The 14,501-nt window shown below is 52.8% G+C and overlaps 1 protein-coding gene across 2 annotated transcripts in view; it reads right to left on the bottom strand.

Moving 5' to 3' along the window:
* SEPTIN12 (septin 12) overlaps positions 1-14,122 on the bottom strand; it is a 38,649-nt gene extending 24,527 nt beyond the window's left edge. The window contains exon 1 of one of the 2 annotated variants that reach the window (XM_077827813.1): positions 14,037-14,122. The gene's annotated coding sequence lies outside the window, so the exon portion shown is untranslated. Of the gene's footprint in view, positions 1-9,279; positions 9,353-14,036 lie in introns of those variants that run through there. The other variant, XM_077827812.1, reaches the window with a different exon arrangement.
* Positions 14,123-14,501: the final 379 nt, after the last annotated feature.

Here is a 14,501-nt window from a genome sequence, read left to right as displayed (position 1 = left end):
TGCTCCAGCTTGCAGCTCAGGAGTCTGAAAACATTCATTTTGCAAAAATGGCTGAGGAAGTGAAACTCCCCCAGTCCCGTTTACGCTTTCTGCAGGGCCTGGCTGGTTGGAGACAGTCTCTGGAGGCCAGCATGTATTTACATATCTGGAGCTAACAGCAGGGGGTTAGCAGGTAAATCTAGAGGTTGGGGGCTGAGGCTTGGAGTGAGAACTGCCTTAAATCACGAGGCTCTGTTTCTGTCACCACCCCCACAAAGGGGCCCAAAATACGCGCTGCCGTAAACCCTTTCTGTTGTGCGCAGCACCTCGACCATCCTCCCCGCTGTGACGTACTAGGGCTGTGCTCAGTCTAGTTCCAACGGTCCCACCACAGGCTGCACCCCAAAGCGCCTGGGCGCATGGTACCCGATTGTTCCAACCCGTGGGCAGGGCTGGGATTTGGTGCGATTACCCTGACAGGCCTCCACAGTACGTGCAAGCAGCCCAGCCCACTGTGTGCAGCAGCAGTTTCTCAAGGGCAGATTCTCCAGGGGGTGCAAAAGCCACAGGAACCCACTTTGCAACTCGGCGATAACGGGGTATCAGCAGTAGAACCCGACTGGCTACTGCGCGGGGAGCAGACTGGGTTAACGGGTGGAAGGGGGCTGAGGATCCCAGCACAGAATGCCCCGACATCAACATGGGAGACTGGTATTCTCACCGGGGCATGGCCGTTGCTAGCAGGTAGCAAGCACAACCTGACTCATTTATTACATGCCTTATGGTAGCATGTAGGGGCTGCCAACCAAGCTTGGAGCCCTGCTGCGCTTGGTGCTGTACAAACACAAGGAGGTCAGGGTCTGAATGAGTTCGCCCTGCCAGGGCACATGGCCAGCTGGCCACACAACCACAGCTGGGTTTGCAGATTGAGGATTCCAGCCACATGAAGGATAATGGAGAGTCCCATGGAAGTGCCATGGTGACGCACACAAAGCGGGAGGGCGAATATCCCAGACACTACCGTCAAGTCCAAGCAGAAACATAGGCAGCATCTAGTTCCTCTGGTGCCAGACGACGGACTAGAGAGCACACTTCCCCCACCCTGGCTCAATCTCAGACCCCTATGGCTCTGTGACCAGCAGAAGGGCGGTGATGGTTGGTGGCAGGACCAATAAAGGTTTCCCATCAATGGCACACAGGAATGTGCCTAGCAAAGCAAATTAACCTTTACAACGTGTCACCATTGGATTGAGGAGGAGCTTATATTACTCGTATTACAGTAGTACTGAGAAGCCTCCAATACACTCACATTTTGCTTGGTGCTGTGTCTGACTACCAAAGGCACTAATATGCCCCCCTCACCATAGTATCTGAGCCCCACACAATCGTTAATGTATTACCCTGTGTAGATAATAGGGCACTGCTATTATCCCTATTCGACAGATGGGGAAACTTTCACAGAGAGGCCAAGGGACTTGACCGAGGTCACACAGGGAGCCTGTGTCAGAACACAAAATTGAATCCCGTCTGCCAACTGCTGGGCTAGCACCCTAACCCTGAGCCCATTCTTCCCCTCCCCACTTCGCACACTAAAAGAGACAGTCCCTGCTTTTGCTGAATTAGAAGACACCCCCCAGCTTTAATTTATACCCAGGATGCCAGGCCATAGCAAGTGAACATTTTATTCTACAAACACTGCCTGGCAGAGAGAGAGAGCACAACAGGACCCAGATCCCGCCCATACGCCAAGAAACCCTCGTGCTGCAGCCTCTTCCTGTAGGTGGCAGGTGAGGTCACAAGGTACCCTGGGGACAGGATGCCTGAGCACTCAAGTCTCCAGCTCTGGACCTGAGATTTTTACAAGTCACTAGAGACAGGCATGAGGCAAGACTGCTGAATGCCTTCTGGGCCAGCCTCTGCCTGACCAATAAGCAGATCGCTTTGGCAGGATATTTCCTTGTTGGTGCACAGCACAGATGACTGACACTCACGCCCAGAGCCACTAGGAGGGTCTCAAGGATAATCACTGGGACACATAATATCTGGGTGCTCTCCTGCCCCCTGGGGCCCTGTGCCTCCTGTTTTGGACTATCTTCTTGGTGGCCCTTAGATGCAGCTTGTGCTTCTCACTCCCTTCTATCTACAATGATGCATGGGTCAGATACAGAATAGTGTGAGAGAGTAGCAGCCATCGCACAAATGTGGCATGATCACTGACCATGCAGCAAAGGGATCATGACACAGGACAGCAGTGGCCCCAGTTACTTTGCACAGTTTTTGCTGTTTGCTGCAGCAGAGGGGGAAAGGGATGGGGCTGACCAAGCAGCGTTTGCAGTTTTACTCCTGAGCCTTTGCACTGTTATCCAGATGTAGCGTGGGATCTGGCTCCCTCCCAGATGATGGGTTGTACACACTGGGAGAAAGAGGGGATGTGGAGAGAGAAGCGCCTCTTTCCAGCTGCCCTGGCAACCTCTCAGACACAGCCAAGGCTGGGACAATGGCTCAGAGTTCATCAACACATGCTTCTTGAGTAGTGACAAGCTCACAAGATCTGGCTAGGGGCTTGGGGCGCGCCGAGAAGCTTGCAAATTTAGCCCAGGCGCTCTAGTGCAGGAGTCAGGAGAGATTTCACACTGAGGCAGGGTCAGGACTTTTAAACAGCTCGGTTCAGGCTCAGATGCAAATGCTGCGTGAAAAGCTCTTTGCACTGGATTTCAGAGTCATACTGAAACCAGATGGCTGGCATGTGGGGAAGGGAAACATATGCACAGGAGTCACCAAACTTCTAAGAAGTTGGCATGGAGCATTGGGAGCTCCATGGAACAGGCTAAATTAACAGCTCTGAACCTGTCTATAACCTTCATAAAAGGCATAGCGTGGGCAAAAGCAGTGCACGCTTCCCCCGCACCATCTCATTGATGGGCCTCAACTCTGGGCCAGTCAGGCCCTGTGCCAACAAGAGCACTTAACCCAGCATCATGGATGGCACTTTGTGCTGGGAACACTCACCTGCCAGAGAATTAAGACCTTTGAATCTCAGCTTACATTCTGGGTGCCTACCACAAGTCAAGCCGCACAGTACAAGTGCTGGCCAGACATATGCAGCCATGAAGCCTCTCCAAACCTCAGCCCACGCCCTCCCAAAACAAAGATGGGCTTGCTCTGGCAGATCGAAGGAGCGGATTCCAAACCTGAGGACACCTCTTGGAAAACATACTGTTGGTAGCTCCCTCGTTTATACTGGCAGTGTTCAAGCACCACAGCAGATCTCAACTGTGGCAGTACATCATGGCGTGGTTTCCAGGTCCGAGACCATATAGCGCTTCCGAGGTTAAACCCAATGCCTTGAATCCCACCTGGAAGCCGGTACACCTCCCAGAGCACTGATTTAATGAAAGTACGGAGCAGGCTGTGGGATTCTGCACTAACTTCAGGTTCTGGATGGTCTTGGGGTGCAGCCCAATGCAGAGCACATTACAACAGTCTAGCCTCAAGGTGACAAGGGTGTGGATACTAGTGGCAAGGACCCTGCTTCAGAGACAAGAGGTCGCATTCACTTCGCCAGGTGCAGAGGAAAATACCAGAACTGTTGGCCAAAGACACATCCAGGAGGGGCCCAGGATCTAACACCGCGCGAAACTCAGGCACCTGTTTGACAGACACGGTCCCTCACTCAAGCCAGCCTTTTCTTCTCTGGACTGCATCACAGCCGGTAAGCCCTCATCAAAGGCCTGGCCTACAGAAGGGTTGCTTTGGTTTAACTACTAGGCACTACTTTCAATGGGTACCTTATTGTGTGTGGACACTCATGTTAGTCTACACCTGGTTTACATTGGGTTAGCTTGCACCTGTACATTTAACTAACTCAGTGTATCATCACAACTTTAGTTTAAGTCAGAACAATTTCTGTATTTAGAAAAGCTCTAAGGAAAGCTCATCTAGCCATTGGGTATTTCATTCTTCTGCTCTGCTCAGGTCAGAGGTGAGAGATGCAGAGCGAGGGGTCAACAGCAATCCAAGGCCTGTTCATTAACTCTCCCAGCAGCCTCATATACACATGGAGCAGAAGCAGTGACAATGTTGGTCACCGGGATCCCTCACAAGAGAACGCCTTGGGCAGAGGAATGACTTCCCACTGCTATTCTGAAAGGTAATGATGGATCCTCTCCCCCAGGTCTGCAAGTATGTCAGCAAAAACCTCATTATGAATGGCATCAAAGGCTGACAACAAGTCTGAGAGAACTGGCACAATCAACTTGTTTTCCTCCATCGTTAGGAGGAGATCATCAATGAATTCAGCTGGTGCAGTTCCAATCCCATACCTTGATTAACTGAAGCTAGCAAGTCTGAGATACCAAGAAGCCACCAGAGTTGCCCCAGCGCACACATCTCCTTGTCTAAACATAGGAGACGTGCCATAGGTCAGTAGTCAGCCAGATTGTCAGTGTCAAAAATTGGTTTCTTGAGCATGGCCCTCATCGTCGATTCCTTAAGAGCTATGGGCACTGGTTGACAGCCTTGACCCACAGTGGATCCCGTACTTCCCCGCGAGCCTTCACCGGCAGGAAGGACAAGGCTCCAGCTCACGACTTGTAATGCTGGCACTTTCGCCACCTCAGTGAGCGACACCCGCGGCAGAAGACGATGCACTTTTACTTCCCTCAACACACAGCGCTGTTTCCACGGCGTAGACAGCTGGACTCAAACACATTTCTCTGCAAAATTTTTCTTGGTGGGAAAAGTCGGTCGGAAAACCCAGTGGACGCAGCGAGGATTCGCCAAGCTATCTGCCACTCGGGACAGTTGTGTGGCTGCTATGATGGAAGTGAAGAAGCCATTGCTTCCTGTACAGCCATAGGGCACATGTTCCATTGGATTTAGCACAGGACCGCTGCCACCAGCGTGCTAGCTGTCTCCCCTCTTACAGGTCATCAGTAAACCATGGTGACTGTGAGGGCAAGGCCAGCACAGAGGGTATTTCAGGGCCACTGGAGCAATGAGGGGAGGGATGAAAGACAGATGATGAAATCCTAAACCATCAACAGAGTGGCCTGATTGAACAGCCTTATCTGTGGTGTCAATGGTGTCCTCAATGGTGTCCTCAACCTCTCAAGGTGGGCCATCAAAACAGGCCATTGGCTTTGTAAGGAGTGGTGTGCCCCAACCTCAAAACTAAGAGACCACGGATGGTCCATGCCGGAGGGTAGCATCAATGCCTCTTCCAACATGCGCTCCCAATTCAAAACCAGACCCAACACAGACAGTCTTTCAAGGGAGCTGACAGCCACTCAAAGCAGTCCAATTGCTGTTCTGGCAGTCACGGAAATCTGAACCATGCCCGGATTGTCATCTACCTGGACATTACAATTATCTAGCACTGCTAGCCCTTGGCTATTTAATCACTACCGTCCCAACGAGGCGTCTGCAGGGTCATCTTGATTATGCCCACAAAGACGGGGCCTCATCCTTTATCAAATCCAGGATGGCATTAACTGTGCTAGCCAGCAACTCAGCATTCAACAGCCCGAACAGCGAACCAGAGCCTTGCTCGCTAGCACCTTGCACTCCTGGGAATTGATACCCCAAAGGAATTGAGTCCAAATGTCTTGCCTTTGATTTACACCTTTTGCACTGACAAGTGTGATGGTTTCTTCCTGTCTCCCCTCCCCTGCACGCCACAGCAGTGAGGGGCACAAGCCATCACACCAACTATTCCCTTGGGTCCTCCATATGCCAGTGCACAGCAGCCTTGTTCAGCCTTCTCCGCTGCCCAAAGGTGCTCACTGGGGGGTGGCAGCTAGGGGCCTGAATAAGAACCCCCAGGGCAGGTAACAATGTCCATCATAAGCAACCACCAGTCCCACAACTGTCCTGCCCAACCCTCTCCATGTAGGCCAGCGCCCAGCACGGCCCCTCACTCACCATCATGGATAAGAAGCAGAAATAACGAAATAATCCATCCATCCCAACCCGCACCCAGGCAACCTGCTGGTCTCTCACCCCATGAGTGCCCAGCTCCCTTTCTGGGGGTCTCACGCCAGCCCCAGCCGCCACTCACCCAATACTCTGATCTCAGCCAAACAGTGCTGCTAGAGGGGCTACCTAAAGGGTTGCTGAGTTTTGGGTTAAGGACAATAAGGACCAGGCCAGCCCACAATGCCTGGTGACTCCATAGTACCAGTATGGCAGACCAGCACAGGTCATCAGTCCAGGTGGGAATTCCAGCCCAGGGTCTGGGTTTCTTGCTCTACCTAAACATGTTGCCCCTGTCCTCATCTTAAGACCCATACACCAAAATTCAAAGCACCCATCTCAATGCATAGTCTCCAGGGGCAGGCTAGATTACTAGGATGCCAGGTGGCTGTAGGGAGGCTACAGGATGCTCCTGCTCACCTGCTCGCACCTGCAGATCAGGCGGGACTTGTTCTGCCTCCCCCCCCACCCCATGGATCTTCAGGCAGTAGAAGGACAGATGGGCATTCAGAGCAATAAGGACCAAGGTGTGGAGCCATCTTAAATGAGCATCTCCAAAGGGAGAGAGGCCAGTGTCCCAGGTCCTGGGGGAGGCTGGGAACCATGCTGCAGCAGGAGTGAGCAGACACGTTCACTGTACCCTGACACCAACCACGGGATTCAGAGACCTGACAGCCCCGAGAGGACACTGGGGACACCAGAGGCAGGCAGCATGGGGCAAAGAAGAGCAGTGCCCCTGCTAGGCTGCTCTACGGTTCCAAGGCCTGCCAGGGGAGCATCCCCAGCCTGTAATCAGCCACCTGTGCACAATGCACACCCCGCATAGGCACCTGGCACGCACACAGGGGCACACAGATTTCCACAAGGTAATCCCCTCTACAAGCTGAGCTTCAGGACCCCCTCCCACCCCCCCGCCACCGGACCCATCTCCCAGCTGTGACTCCAAGGGTAGCAGCATGTGGGAGATCACGGCTCCAGAGCTATTCAAGGGCTGCCCATTAAAGCCCATCACCCCATGGAGCAGGGCTGCCCCTCATCCCCAGCAGGGATGGGCCCAGGACCCCTGCTTGCTTGGAGGCAGAGACAAAGGGGCTGGTGAGCAGCGCGGAGAGAAGATTCAGCATCTTTCCTCCTCCCTGAGCTCTTTGTCTACCACCTCCATAGTTCCTCCCCCAACATTTCCACTGTCTGAGTCCTACCTGTCTGTGAGGTGCCGAGATCCCCAGCCCAGGGCTACAAGGCAGCCAGTGCAGGGTGCTCTCCACTCCCCAGCTCCATGGGCAGTGCGCGGAGCATGGACAGTCCCTCTCCTGCGGGTTTGGGAGTGCAGCGAGGCTCCCAATCTGGTCTGTCAGTACACAGAACAGTCCCCTCCCCTCTGCCAGCTCCCCCACAGGGATCAAGGCTGTCACACATGACCCGCATGGTAATAATCCTCCCCTCCTCCCCCCGCCACCCGGGATTCCCTCCTTCAGCAACAAACCCATTCAAGAAGTTTGCCCAACTGCCCAGGCATGCTCAGTGTCGCGAGCCAGCCTGGCTGGGAGCAGCAGCGCGGCTGGGCTTAGAGAAGAGCTGACCAGTATTGTTGGTCACAGCCACTCCAGCGAGGGCCTGCTCCTGGCATGACTGCTCACAGGGAGGCAAGCCTGGTCTGTCCATGCAGAGCACAAGTTTCCAGCCACCTCCTTCCTCCCAAGGGGAAATGCAGTCTCCGTGGCCTCCAATGCTCTCTGATACAGGATGTCGACAGGTGAGCTTTGGACTAGAAAACAGCCCCTGTGCTGCCTTGTAGTTTTGGTGCCACAACAAAGAAGCCCGTGGACCACATCGGTCTCCTACTGCGGAGCTCAGGCTGCAGGGCACTTTGACGGCTGACTAGCTGAGGCTCAGCTCCTCACCTGCTTCAAATGCTTTGGCTCCAGGGTCCCACGTGGGGCCGCTGGGGAAAGTCAGAGTCCTGCTCTGCCCCTTCCCTGCTGCAGCAGCTCCCCCTGCACCAGCCCAAGTTCTCTGATCCCTTTTAATAAGGGTGCACGACTCTGGTGGCTCACTGTTAGCATCCCCGGAGCAGCCGGCAGCCAGCAGCACTTCTCCCACCCCCAAACACCCAGCAAGCTGCCTTTATCCCAGCCTCCCCCAGTGCTGGTAGGGCTGGTGGTGGCATGGGGGAGGGGAGCATGTGCCCAGCACCTGATGTTAAGGACCTCTATTTGCAGTTGGTTCCAACAGCATGAACCTTCTGTGCAACCAACCACTCCCCAATCCCAGCTACATCCCAGAAATACAGGGCATGAGCAGGACATGCGACTGACGAGGACACACCAGAGAAGTGACACTGTGAAAGGGGTAAGAACAAGGAAATCACACCTGAGAGTCCCCCAGCCCCGCCAGAGAACAGCACACAGCTGGGCTGGCCCGGCTGCGGGAACTTGGAGAATCAAAGGCTGAGCTGCTCTCTAGTGACTTGAGGAAACAGGAAACCCCAACAAGTGCCACCTTCACCCCAAAGCGGCACTTGTTTAACCCATCACCGCTGGTCCTCCACCACCCCAACTACCTCCAGACAGTTCTAGAATGCCACTTGCCCTGTTGCTCTGCCAATGGCTGCCACGTTTCACTGGAGTGAATGCAATGTTAGGACACACCTGCTTCATCCAGGAGCACATTGCACCTGGGTGTGTGGGGTATGGTAGGACAGACCGCGTGATGGGTGTGCCGCATCTCTATGCACCTGGCAGTGCAGCAGGCAAACTGCACCTGGGTACACCGTCTCCCTCAGCTGCGTGGCAGGCTCATTGCACCTGGACATTGCATGTGCCAAGAAGTACCACGCCAGGTAAGATGCACCTGTGCAGACCCAGTAAGGCATAACTGGCTGCACGACCACAGTGGAGAGCAGATGGAGCTGGTAACTACCCAGACCCCAGAGGAGAACGAAGGGCACGGGTTCACCGCTAGGTAACAACAGGCCTGGATTACCTATACAGTCCTACAGGGATCTCAGACCACACTGAAATCACACTGTACACGTCAGCCAGGGCTGCAGGCAGCGAGCAGCAACCTGCAGTCAAAGGGTCTCTTCGCTGACTGGCTTCATGCCTCAGAGCCTTCTTGGCTGGGGTGACCTAGACCACATTTTCAGCTTGCCACCGCACGAGGGAGAAATGCCACAAACAGAGATGGGCCAAACCCCCAGAGCCCCGCAGAGGCCTCGGGGGGAACCCAATGCACTTATTCGTAAGCCCAGTTTCACGTGGTCCACAACTGCCTCCACCCCGACCCCCCCCGAGGCAGCGGGGTTAAAAAGAGGGAGAGGACAGTTACCTCCTAGGCAGAGCAGGGACGTCTCTCCAGCCCCCTATGCACGCGTGGGCTGCTCCAGGGGCAGAGCCGTCCGCTTCTCGTGCGTGTGACGCTCAGGCCAGAGCGGGTGGTGGCAAAACCGATGCTGCGCTTCCTGCTTGGTGGTTTCGGCTTCCTATCAAGAGTGCTGAGCTGTACTGAGCTCGTTGTCATGGGAACGAGAGCCGAGGGTGGAGGGGAACGTCACTGGCACCAGGAGGGGTTCCAACGTGGGCTGGAGAACGGTGGAAGCAGCAGGGCAGCAAGGGGTGCAAGGATAGGGCTAGGCAGGGCAGGGCGAGAGACCAGCACCAAGCCTGCGTCCAACCGAGGTGCTTCCGAGATCATCCCACCAGGAGCCTCTTCTCCAGCCCAAAGAGCCTGACTTGGAGCTTGGCACGCCAACGTGGCATGGCAGCTGCGTTTGAAAACAGGCTGCTGAGCTCTTCAGGATCAGCTCCCGGGGGAAGATGGCACACTCTGCAGATGGAAAGTCCTCTCCTAGGCGGACACTAGGCCTCTCCCAGCTGCTCTGTCAGACTTCTGAGGCCCTTTCCTTCCCACCACAACAGCAGGGAGAGCCCGGGTTTGGTCTCTGCGCAGGAAGCTTTCTGCAGAATGTGTTTATAGCTTGACATTTGCCTGGCTGGGCTCGGACGCGGTGACTTTTTCAGCCAACGATAAGCCACTAACCCTCCCCCCCCTCAGAAACCCTGCAGCTGCAACCCACACCATCCTGCCTCTGAACCTCTAAACCTCAGCTCACCCCACATTGTCCCTGCCACACATCTTCGTGAGCAGCGGCAAAGGGAGGGAGCGTGCAGAAGGGCCTTATGGGAGGGGCAAGGAAAGAAAAGAGCAAGGAAAACGTTTAAAGAAAGAGAGGCAGCGCTGGGGATGGGGAGCTGGCGAACAAGTGGCAGGCAAGTTCAGCCACCCTCTGGCGTCTCCTGGCATGGAAGGCGCAACAGAGGAACGGACTACATTCCTGCCATTGTGCCATGGGTGCTGAGAGACCCGGCCATGAGGAGCGGAATTCCACTCCGCCAAGGGCCTGTTTGCTCAGGGCTTCCAGTTCTCCACTTTCTCACAGCTCCAAGCAAACATTACAGCCCTGGGACACAAAGCAGGTGAAGCTCATTGCAGAGCACTTCAGACAGGCATCATGCTGATGGGTATTTACCCTGGGTTGCAGGTGCCCCAATCTCCCAGTCCTCACCCACCCCCCTCCTGTAGATTCAGGCGCTTTTTCCCTCATTAGACTTGGAAAAGCAGTAGGAGCAGACGTACAGTGCAAGACACTGGTCTCTGACTGGTTACAGGGACAGCCATGTATGCAGTATGATAGCAAACAAGCCAAAGGTAGCAGGCTGTAGAGCACGGCCAGTGGGTAGCCTCAGCGTGTGTGCACGGAGTAGTGTTGTGCAAGAAGTTCCATCTCTGCACTGCCAGAGGCTGTGTCACTGTTCACATAATGACCACGAACAGGAGGGAGGGAAGGGGATTTTGCACCAACACGTGCAAAGACACCGTATTTTGATGCAGATGGCAATCTTTGGGCAAGTGTGATTTCTAATGCTGACATTCAAAGATGAAGCCAAGGCAATGGTTGAGTGGGGGAAACTTTTCCCACTGTCACTCAGAGAAAGAGGGATTTCCCTCAAAATTAGGACTGGGTTACTGATCATCTGGCCATTTTCACAAACTGGAAGCCAAATGGAATGCTGTTGTGAATATTTCACACACATCCATGTGCATGCAGGATACATCCAGCAAGCCTGTGCCCTCTGTCTTCTTGATAGGATAAGGTGGCCTTTCCAGGAAGGAAGTTTCAACACCAGTGCCTTCAGGCAGTAACTGCTACCAGCTGTGACAACACTGAAGGAGACCGGGACTGTCTAAACCGCACTCCCCTACCCACTCCTGCTCCATCAACACAGCAGCCAGAGTCAACCACCCCAGGAGCCAGATGGGGAAGGAATGAGGGCAGAGGAGTAGTGACCCTGTTGGTACAAGGACGGTGGAACCTGGAAGGAACACCAAGGGGAGTCTTTATACTAGGGCTATCGATTAATAGCAGTTAACTCACACGATTAACTAAAAAAAATTAATCGCAATTAAAAAAATTAATCACGATTAATTTCAGTTTTAATTGCATTGTTCAACAAGACTACCAGTTGAAATTTATTAAATATTTTGGATTTTTTCTACATTTTCATATATATCTTGTATGCTGTGTTGTAATTGAAATAAAAAATGTATATTTTGATTACAAATATTTGCCCTGTAAAAACGATACACAGAAGAAATAGTATTTTTCAATTCACCTCATACAAGTATTGTAGTGCAATCTCTTTGTCCTGAAAGTGCAACTTACAAATGTAGATTTTTTTTGTTATATAACTGCACTCAAAAACACAACAAAGTAAAACTTCAGAGGCTACAAATCCACTCAGTCCTACTTCTTGTTCAGCCAATCGCCAAGACAAACAAGTTTGTTTACATTTACAGGAGATAATTCTGCCCTCTTCTTATTTACAATGTCACCAGAAAGTGAGAATAGGCGTTCACATGGCACTGTTGTAGCCGGCATTGCAAGGTATTTACGTGTCAGATATGCTAAACATTGGTGTGCCTCTTTATGCTTTGGCCACCATTCCAGAGGACATGCTTCCATGGTGACGTTAAAAAAAATAATGTGTTAATTAAATTTGTGACTGAACTCCTTGGCGGAGAATTGTATGTCCCTTGCTCTGTTTTCCTGCATTTTGCCATATATTTCATGTTATAGCACTCTCGGATGATGATCCAGCACATGTTGTTCATTTCAATCACTGCAGATTTCACAAAACGCAAAGAAGGTACCAGTGTGAGATTTCTAAAGACAGCTACAGCACTCTACCCAAGATTTAAGAATCTGAAGTGCCTTTCAAAATCTGAGAGGGACAAGGTAGGGAGCATGCTTTCTGAAGTCTTAAAAGAGCAACACTCTGATGTGGAAATTACAGAACCCAAATCACCAACAGATACCTCTGTTGGTGGCATCTGACTCAGATAATGAAAACAAATGTGCATCAGTCCTCACTGCTTTGGATGGTTTTCGAGCAGAACCCGTCATCAACATGGACGCATGTCCCCTGGAATGGTGGCTGAAGCATGCACATCTGGCACATAAATATCTTGCAAGGCCAGCTACAACAGTGCCATGAGAACACCTGTTCTCACTTTCTGGTGACATTGTAAACAAGAAGCAGGCAGCAGTATCTCCCATAAATGTAAACAAACTTGTTTGTCTGAGTGATTGGCTGAACAAGAAGTAGGACTGAGTGGACTTGCAAGCTCTAAAATTTTACATTGTTTTATTTTTGAATGCAGTATTTTTGTACCTAATCCTATATTTGGAAGTTCAACTTTCATGATAAAGAGATTGTATTTGTCTTTTTACAGTGCAAACACTTGTAATCAAAAATAAATATAAAGTGAGCACTGTACACTTTGTATTCTGTATTGTAATTGAAATCAATATATTTGAAAATGTAGAAAACATAAAAAATATTTAAATAAATGGTATTCTATTATTGTTTAACAGTGCGATTAATCGGAATTACTTTTTTTAATCGCTTGACAGCCCTACTTTATACCCTGGGTGGTTCTCCTAGCCTTCCCACCTATTCCACTGCCCAGCACCACCGCACATATTTCCGAGTCCTGGGATGGACTAAACGGTCACAAGGAGAGAAAGTCTGGGAGGGGGGTGACAAGAGAAGGGCAGAGAAATCAGAGGTGGGGAAAAGACTGGGAGAGGGCAAAGGATGGCGGGGGGGATGATGAAGAGGGAAAGACACTGAGCCCAACCGCTCCCACTCGCTCATGCCCATGGAGCAGCTCACCCAAGGAGCTCGCAGATTGCAGCTCCTATGCATGCCACAACACCCTTTGCCCTCAACAGCTGATCACTGCCGGCAACAAAACAACCCAGCCCCAAACTCTTACAGGTGTCAGCAATAAGGGAGGGAGGGGGAGAATCCAGGCAAAGAGCAGCTCCCAGTCTCGCCTAGAGCATGGGGAGGAAGGGATGGCAGAGCTAAAGGTCACGGATCCTTTCTGAATGCACCACCCCTGTAAGGGGCTTAATTAGCCCCTTCGGTCTGCTGGGGTCCCGGGTGCGGGACACAACTCCTCCGCTGCAGTGAGTCAGTAGGGAGACACCTGAGCCCATCAGCAGGGGAGAGCAGCACACTCCTCTGGGCTGTGACCTTAGAGGAGGCGGGCGTGGGGATGGGAAAACCCCCACCCTTTGCTCAGTCCCAAAGGTGGTTAATCACTGTTCAAATGGAGTATTGGGGCGAGGCCGGCTCCAAACACCAGCAGCTGAATGGGAACCCCTGCAGGGCCCCACGGGGAGGGGACGGGTAGTCTCTGGGGTCCCCTCGTCCCAGCCTGGGGAGGGGCAACTCGTCTCTAATCCCCTGAGAACCCCTCAATCACACCAGGGCAGATTATCCTTCAGAGCGCCCCTCTATCCTACCTGGGGGAATTGTCTCCCTGCCTGTCTGTCCCCCTGAGCCCCTCTCTCCCCCTGAGCCCCTCTGCCCCCAGCTGGGAGGGGTGCCCATGCCCCCTCTCACTCCCCTCTCCCCCACAGGGATGTGTGTCCCTGCCCCTGTCTCCCCCAAGCCCGCCTTCCCCACATTCGCTCCCAGGACCAGACGGCTGCTCCCCACCCCCCGCTCTCTTACGTTATGTCACAAGCCAAGCGTGGCACTCTTTCCTTGCCCAAACAGCCATGGAACCTCGGGCCCAGCTGGTACTAACTGAACTCAGGGAGACTGGAGATGGTGCCGGGGCGGGACCAGAGCACAGGTGATGCAACGGTTGCTAAGAAGCAGTGAAGTCACATTGGCCTCTCTTAAAGGGATACTGCCAAGTCCCAAGAAGCTGCAAGCACAACAGTCCCACCCAGGGCCCACGTGCAACGCTTTGTACGGCAAGTGCCACAGGGGACTCCTCTCTCTCCCTCTCCAGTACCTCTGCTGCATCCAAGCACCCGCCACCACCAATGTGACAAAACAACCACGCACAGGGGAAGGGAGACACCACCTTGCAAACGTGTAAGGGTGTTCAAAAACTTGCGGGACTGACTGAGAAGTAAAAATGCAAGAGTCCTGCAGCTGCAGCAATGGGATCATTAAAAGCACGCACGC

The sequence above is a fragment of the Eretmochelys imbricata genome, chromosome 10 (assembly GCF_965152235.1).
Source record: "Eretmochelys imbricata isolate rEreImb1 chromosome 10, rEreImb1.hap1, whole genome shotgun sequence".
In the NCBI taxonomy this organism is placed as follows: Eukaryota; Metazoa; Chordata; order Testudines; family Cheloniidae; genus Eretmochelys; species Eretmochelys imbricata.
Note: the sequence above shows the minus strand (reverse complement) of the source record. Positions and strands in the feature narration are given on the sequence as shown.